Here is a 6,507-nt window from a genome sequence, read left to right as displayed (position 1 = left end):
GAGTAAGTTCCATAGCCTTGTATCCTACTTGTATTCCTAGTTTCACATGGTTAATTCATCAGCAGAATTTTTTATATTTAGAACTCATTCTACTACTTGCAGTCAAGATTGTGCTACCTTCTAATGATATTTAATAAAGCACATCATAGAGTCTAAATATTGCCACAGAAAATTAATAAACAATTTTCGTGGTGTTCAGTGTAATTTGGGACAAAAATACCAAAATGCTCCAAAATACCAGAAACTTCTGGTAACCTCTCACTTGTATCCAAGTTTCTCCAGGTGCAACTTAAGGGATAATGATTCTGGAGCATTTACAATTGTGCTTTCACACCACCAAATCACCTAGCTAATTCCCACTCATCCTCTCGGTGTTTACACACACACACATACACACACACACACACTCGTACACTGGAGCTTGCGTTTTGTGGGCCACATTTCTCTAGTGCTCAATTCCAGTAAAACATGGCATTTATCAGTTTGCTCTTATCCTATTCCACCAGTCCGAGAAGTCAACTAAGATAGAAATTATGATAAACCAATGCATGTGAGACTCAGCTGAACAATGAATAAGGAAGACCAAGCAAGAATTGATGCTTTTGAGCTGTGGTGCTAGTGAAGAATGCTGAAAGTACCATGGAGTGCTAAAAGAACTAACAGGTCTGTCCTGGAGGAAGTGCAGCCAGAATGCTCCTTGGAAGTGAGAATGGCCAGACTTGTCTCACATACTTTGGTCATGTTGTCAGAAGGAACCATTCCTTGGAGAAGGATGTCATGCTTGGTAGGGTGGAGGGTTGACAAAGGAGGGGAAGCCCCTCAACGAGATGGGTTGACAAGATGGTGGCGGCAGCATGGGCTCAAGTATAGCAAGGCTCGCGGAGCTGGCGCACGACCCGGCGGTGTTTCCTTCTGCTGTGCATAGATAGGGTCGTTATGAGTCGGAGAGGACTCAACGGCACCTAAAAACAGCAACAACAATCAGGTTCTTCCAATTGGAGAAGATGTTCAATAATGTTTACTAACACAGGCAAGCTCTGGTAGCGTAGTGCCTATGGCACTTGACTGCTAACCAGAAGGCTTGTGGTTCAAACCCACCAGCCACTCCTCTGAAGGAAGATGGGGCACTCTACTTCCGTAGTGATACTGCCTCGGAAACCCAAGGAGGGGTCGCTATGAGTCGGGTCCGACTCGACGGCACAGAACAACAAGTAACAGCAACACAGGCAAAGGCATACAAATAGACAAAGGTGAATGAGGAAGAGATAACACCTACTAGGAGTATGGCACTAGGAAATGTAACTGTTTGGGTCTTCCGTGGAAGTTTAAAGGCCATGGCAATAACCTGAGTGAATTCAGCATTCAAGATCAGCGTAGGAGGAGGTTCATATTTTTGGCTTTCACAACTATTGTTAAATGAACTCCTTACATTCAAATCCCACAGGATACTTCTCAGGTCTCATTTGACTCACTCTGTTATATACATAGGTCTTCTGATCATGCCCACCCGTAAGTATTCTGAGTTCTCTGTGCTATATTGACAGGCAGGGTCCTATATTTGCATATGTTAAATTTAACATGTCCAAAATCAAGCTCATCACCTACTAGCATTCCCGGAAGAACAAAACAAACAAACAAAAATGCCTCTCTTTTCTGCTTTTCCTCCTGTTGAATGACCTGGCTGTCTTTTATGTCTCTCCCATGTTTTTTTTTTTTCTTTTTTCTTTCTGATAAAATCCAATAGGTCCCTAAATCCTCTGTCTAGCTACCTATTAGCTTACTTTCAAAATATCATACTACTCTCTATCCCTGAATCTGCTGTTCAGTTCATACTTTGAGCATTACTCCCCTGGATTTTCCCACCAAAGCACTCGGTGCCCTCATACTGTAATAAAAGTAAACCGACAAAAGGAAGGTGTGAATGGTTGTGCAACTTGAAGAAAGTGATCAATGCCACTAAATTGTATATAGAGAAACTGTAAAATTGGTATATGGCTTTCTGTCTATATTCTCAACAACAACAAATAAATAAATACAATTTAGGGGACAAAAAAAGCAAATAGACTCTTGGTAATAAATTGATAAACAAATCATATGCAGTTTTTATTCTCACTCCAGCTTTTCCCATCAAAGTCTTGCCCTTAACATTCTTGTGAACAAATGGCAAATAGCAAGAAGGGTTTTTGCCAAGGAAAAGTTGAATTTCAATAGCCTTATCTTGCAGTTAGACACTTTTGGAGTCTTTTTTTAAAAAAAAGCATGTAAGAGGGACTTGAATTCTAGCGATGCATAATAAACACTGGATCCTTAGTAGTCAACTATAAAGGCTGAAAAATACAAGCTTAACTGGTCAATTTTTTGAACGTATTTCTTATACTATGAATTTCATATTAAGCTTTATTTGCTTTTCCGAACAGCCCCTTGGGGTCCTCTTTTTAAAGTAACCATAAATTGTGCTTCTACATCCAACAGTGCTAAAATAACGTAAGAATAAGGAACCCCAGAATATAGAGACGTATTTCCTGAAAGTCCTCATAGCCCACCCTCCAGTGAGGGGGTGCAGTTCTGTGACAGAGTGCCTGCTTCCCATGTATGAGGCCCGAGCACCTTCAATCCTCACACCACACCACAAAGAACACAAACTCAACTGCCATACTGTCTTTTCATTCATTTACTCACTCATTGGCTGCTCACTTGCGAAGCAACACTTAATCCAAGACATTTCCCTTTAATGCTACCCTACTTAGATTTCATAAATCATGAAACTTCTCAAGGCAGCTGACAGTACAGAAGAAAGATAAGAGGGAAGTGGAGGTGGTGAGGGAACAATCTACTTCCATAGTGCACTAGTTTCCTGGGACTGCTGTAACAAATCAACACAGTTTTGTGGCTTAAAGCTACAGCAATTTATTCTCTCACAGGTCTTTAGACAAGAAATAGAAATCATATTAAGGGACAAATTCAAGACGTTTGCTCCTTCTGGAGGCCCGAGGGGAGAATCTCTTCCTTTCCTTTTCCAGCTTCTCTCCCTCCGTGTCACAAGGCCTTCTTCTCTGTGTATATGAAGTCTCCCTCTGGCTCTCTCTTTTAAAGACTCTTGTGATTGCATTTAGGCCTCACTCAAATGATCCCAGATTATCCATCTCAAAATCCTTAACCTAAGTACATCTGCAAAGACACCTTTTCCATATAAAGTAACAGTTCCAGGTTCTAGGGATTGGGATTTGATATCTTTGGGAACCATTATTGAACAACATCCAGCCTACTGTAGATAGGCTCTCCTCTTGTCAAAACAACAAGTGTGTCACCATAGTAACAGACCCTTCATCTTGGCTGCTATTTTCCAATGCGATTGAAAGAAGGAAAAACAGAAAAAGGAGAAAAAAACAAGAGCCCAAGGAAAAATTGCTTTAGTCTCCTTTGCTCTGAATTTCTTAAGACAAGCTATCCATTGTCCCCCAACTGATTTCTCTACCCATTTCCTTTCTCCACTGCCAAAGGTTAGTTCTAACAATGAGAAGGCAGGGGATTCTCGTTGAATTCTAGGTGAATGAGCTGGGGGATGCTAGGCCATAAAATGATGGCTTCCAGGGAGGTAGAGTACTGCCAAATATAAAAGATGAAAAACCAAAAACCTGCTTTCAATGAATTATATAGCCTACACATGCTGAATTTCTATTTCATGCTACCCAATTTTTTTTAATTTTTTTTTTTTATTAGGATTTGGGTGAAGATTTACAGAGTAAATTCACTTTTCATACAGCAGTTCACATATACTTTGTCTCATGTCATTGACCAAAATTTACAATGCAGCAGCTCCCCTCCCACTTCCTCCCCATAGTTACCTCCTCCCAGTGTCCGTCCCTTCATACTCTTCTGCACCCTGAGCTCCCAATTTCTTTATATTTTACCACTCACATAATTTTTATCTTCTTTTTAAATCTCTAAAAAGAAACTGGGTGGAAACATCAGTTAACACCAAACATGCCACTATTTATATATGGTATGTGTATTAAAATGGAATTATTAGCTGCCAAAAACAAACAAAAAAGACTATTTCACAGATGTCTAGTACTTTTTACTGTACTGGAAGGACAGCCATGTCCTGTTGTTTCCCATCTATCCAATCACATCTACTTTATACTTTCCAGGCATGATTTTTAATAACAATAATAATAATAACCCTGCTACCTCGAAGGCTAGCTGTTCTAAACCCACCAGTCAGTCCTCGGAAGAAGACTGGGCAATACTGCCTCGGAAACCCAAGAAGGGGCTGCTAGGAGTCGGATCCGACTGGAGGGCAGTGAGCTTGATTTTTTTTGTTTGTTTGTTTCTCTTGGTGTGGGAGCTCCGGTGTAGAGAGTACACTATAGGGAATATAGAAGCAACAGAAACCAAAACCAAAAAACAAACGCACTGCCGCGGAGTCGATTCCGACTCACAGCGACCCCTCCTTGAGTTTCCGAGGCGATATCTCTACGGAAGTAGATTGCCCAATCTTCCTTTCGAGGGTGGCTAGTGGGCAGAATTGAACATAAAAATTATTTTAACTTGATAACTTAGTCATCAAAGACTCACAAACAAGCATTCCAAGGACCGACAAGCACGGGGGTATAGCTCAGTGGTAGAGCGCGTGCTTAGCATGCACGAGGCCCTGGGTTCGATCCCCAGTACCTCCAGTTTTCCTTTTCTCCCAAATCATGGCCGAGATTCCACTTACTTGGCATCGTGGGTAAGGTCTATACAGTTTCAGTACAGTTCCCCATTCTGTTGTACAATTCTACATTTTCCTAGAAGTACTTCAAGTTCTTGCCCAGGAGAATAATAATAACCTGGATGAATCAGCGTGAATTTGACCATACAATCCAGAAAATGAACTAAAAACGTTTCTATGCTTTGACCTAAGTCGACAGGATATTTTATAGGGAAAGACTTCGTGAAAGGACGCTTGGAGGCGAGAGAAAAGATGTTTTCTCCGTGGTAAAGGCGGAATTGGTTATGGTAGAAGAGGCGAGAAGACAAGAGACTTGGAGGTCTCTCTCTCTCTCTCTTTTTTTTTTTTTTTAACTTTTTATTGTGATGTGGGTGAAATTTTAGAAAACAAATTCGTTTCACATTCAGCAGTTCATATACACTTCGTTTTGTGACACTGATTATAATCCCCACAGTGTAACAGCTCTCTTCCCACTTCCTCCCTATGATTACCCTTTCCCTGTGTCCTTCTTGCCTATACATTCTTGCTTCCCTACACTTCTTTTCAAGGAACCCTGTTGGTGCAGTCTAAGGCATTTGATTGCTAACCAGGAGGTTGGTGGTTCGATTCCACCAACCACTACATAAGAAAAAAAAATAGGGCCATTTACTGTTGTAAAGATTTACGATGGACGGGCCCGACTCGTCGTACTCCTGCTTGCTGATCCACATCTGCTGGAAGGTGGACAGCGAGGCCAGGATGGAGCCGCCGATCCACACCGAGCTCTCTCTGGTTGTGATCGATTTGACGGCAATGAGGTGGTTTTTTTTTTTTTTTTTTTTTTTTTTTTCCTCTTTTCACGTTGCTCCCTGTGCAAATGCGGCCCTTCTGATGTCCCATGGTAGATTGTTCTAAGGAGTGCATCTCCCTGGTGTAGGTGTTCATCTCCTAGGCCTGTCTATTGTTGCTGAGAGTTAAGCCATGGGAGTGAGTTCAATAAGACGTGGAGGTGTTTCATAATGCATCGTCCTCTATTCTTTCCAAAAGCTGTAACCACCTGCCTTCTATCAGTCCGGCATAGGCTAGACCTACTTCTTTGCAATCGATTGCTATCCTAAAGATCTGTGATTCAAAGCCAGCCAGATCTAACGCAGAAGAAAGGCCTGGCAATCTGCTTCCATAAAGCTTGTTGTTGTTGTAGTTGTCAGGTACCGTGGAGGGGGCTGTGACTCATAGCGACCCTACGCGCAAGAGAACGAAACACTGCCGGGTCCTGCGCCATCCTCACAATCCTTGCTTTGCTTGAGCCATAAAGGTTCCAAACAAAACAAAACGAAACAAACAAAACCCAAACTCATTGCAGCGGAGTGGAATCCCACTCAAAGCGGCCCCTCCTTGGATTTTCGAGGAAATATCTCTAGCTTTATCTACCTTTACGGAAGTAGATTAGCCCAGTTTTCCTTCCTCGGAATGGCTGATAGGCTTGAATCGCCAGCCTTCTGGTTAGCAGTAGAATGATTTACGCCCTACGCTACCACGGCTCCCCGGAGACCAGAGTCCGGAAAATCCTATTGGAGCAGTTCTACTCTGTAACACATGGAGTCGCCATCCGAACGGTCTAGAGGGGAACCGGTATTGCCTTGTGAGGGACTCAGCTGCATTGCTTCTGCCCTTTACTAGGGACCCGGGAGAAGGTGGCTGAGTGTGCGTTTATCACTGATTGTACTGCGATTCTGGCTTTCCATGCTCACAGTCCACTTATTGAGGAAAAAAAGGAGCCAGGTAGAGTTTCTTCAGGAGAAAATTGGGTTTCA

The 6,507-nt window shown here is 42.3% G+C and overlaps 1 non-coding gene across 1 annotated transcript; it reads left to right on the top strand.

The window, feature by feature from the left end:
- Positions 1-4,607: 4,607 nt before the first annotated feature.
- TRNAA-AGC lies at positions 4,608-4,679 on the top strand. Its single transcript has one exon. It is a non-coding gene; the product is annotated as a tRNA-Ala (tRNA).
- The last annotated feature ends 1,828 nt before the right edge of the window (positions 4,680-6,507 follow it).

Source organism: Orycteropus afer, unplaced genomic scaffold (assembly GCF_000298275.1).
Source record: "Orycteropus afer afer isolate SDZICR_OR568_19922 unplaced genomic scaffold, OryAfe1.0 scaffold00919, whole genome shotgun sequence".
Lineage (NCBI taxonomy): Eukaryota > Metazoa > Chordata > Mammalia > Tubulidentata > Orycteropodidae > Orycteropus > Orycteropus afer.
This window is presented reverse-complemented; position numbering and strand designations above follow the sequence as displayed.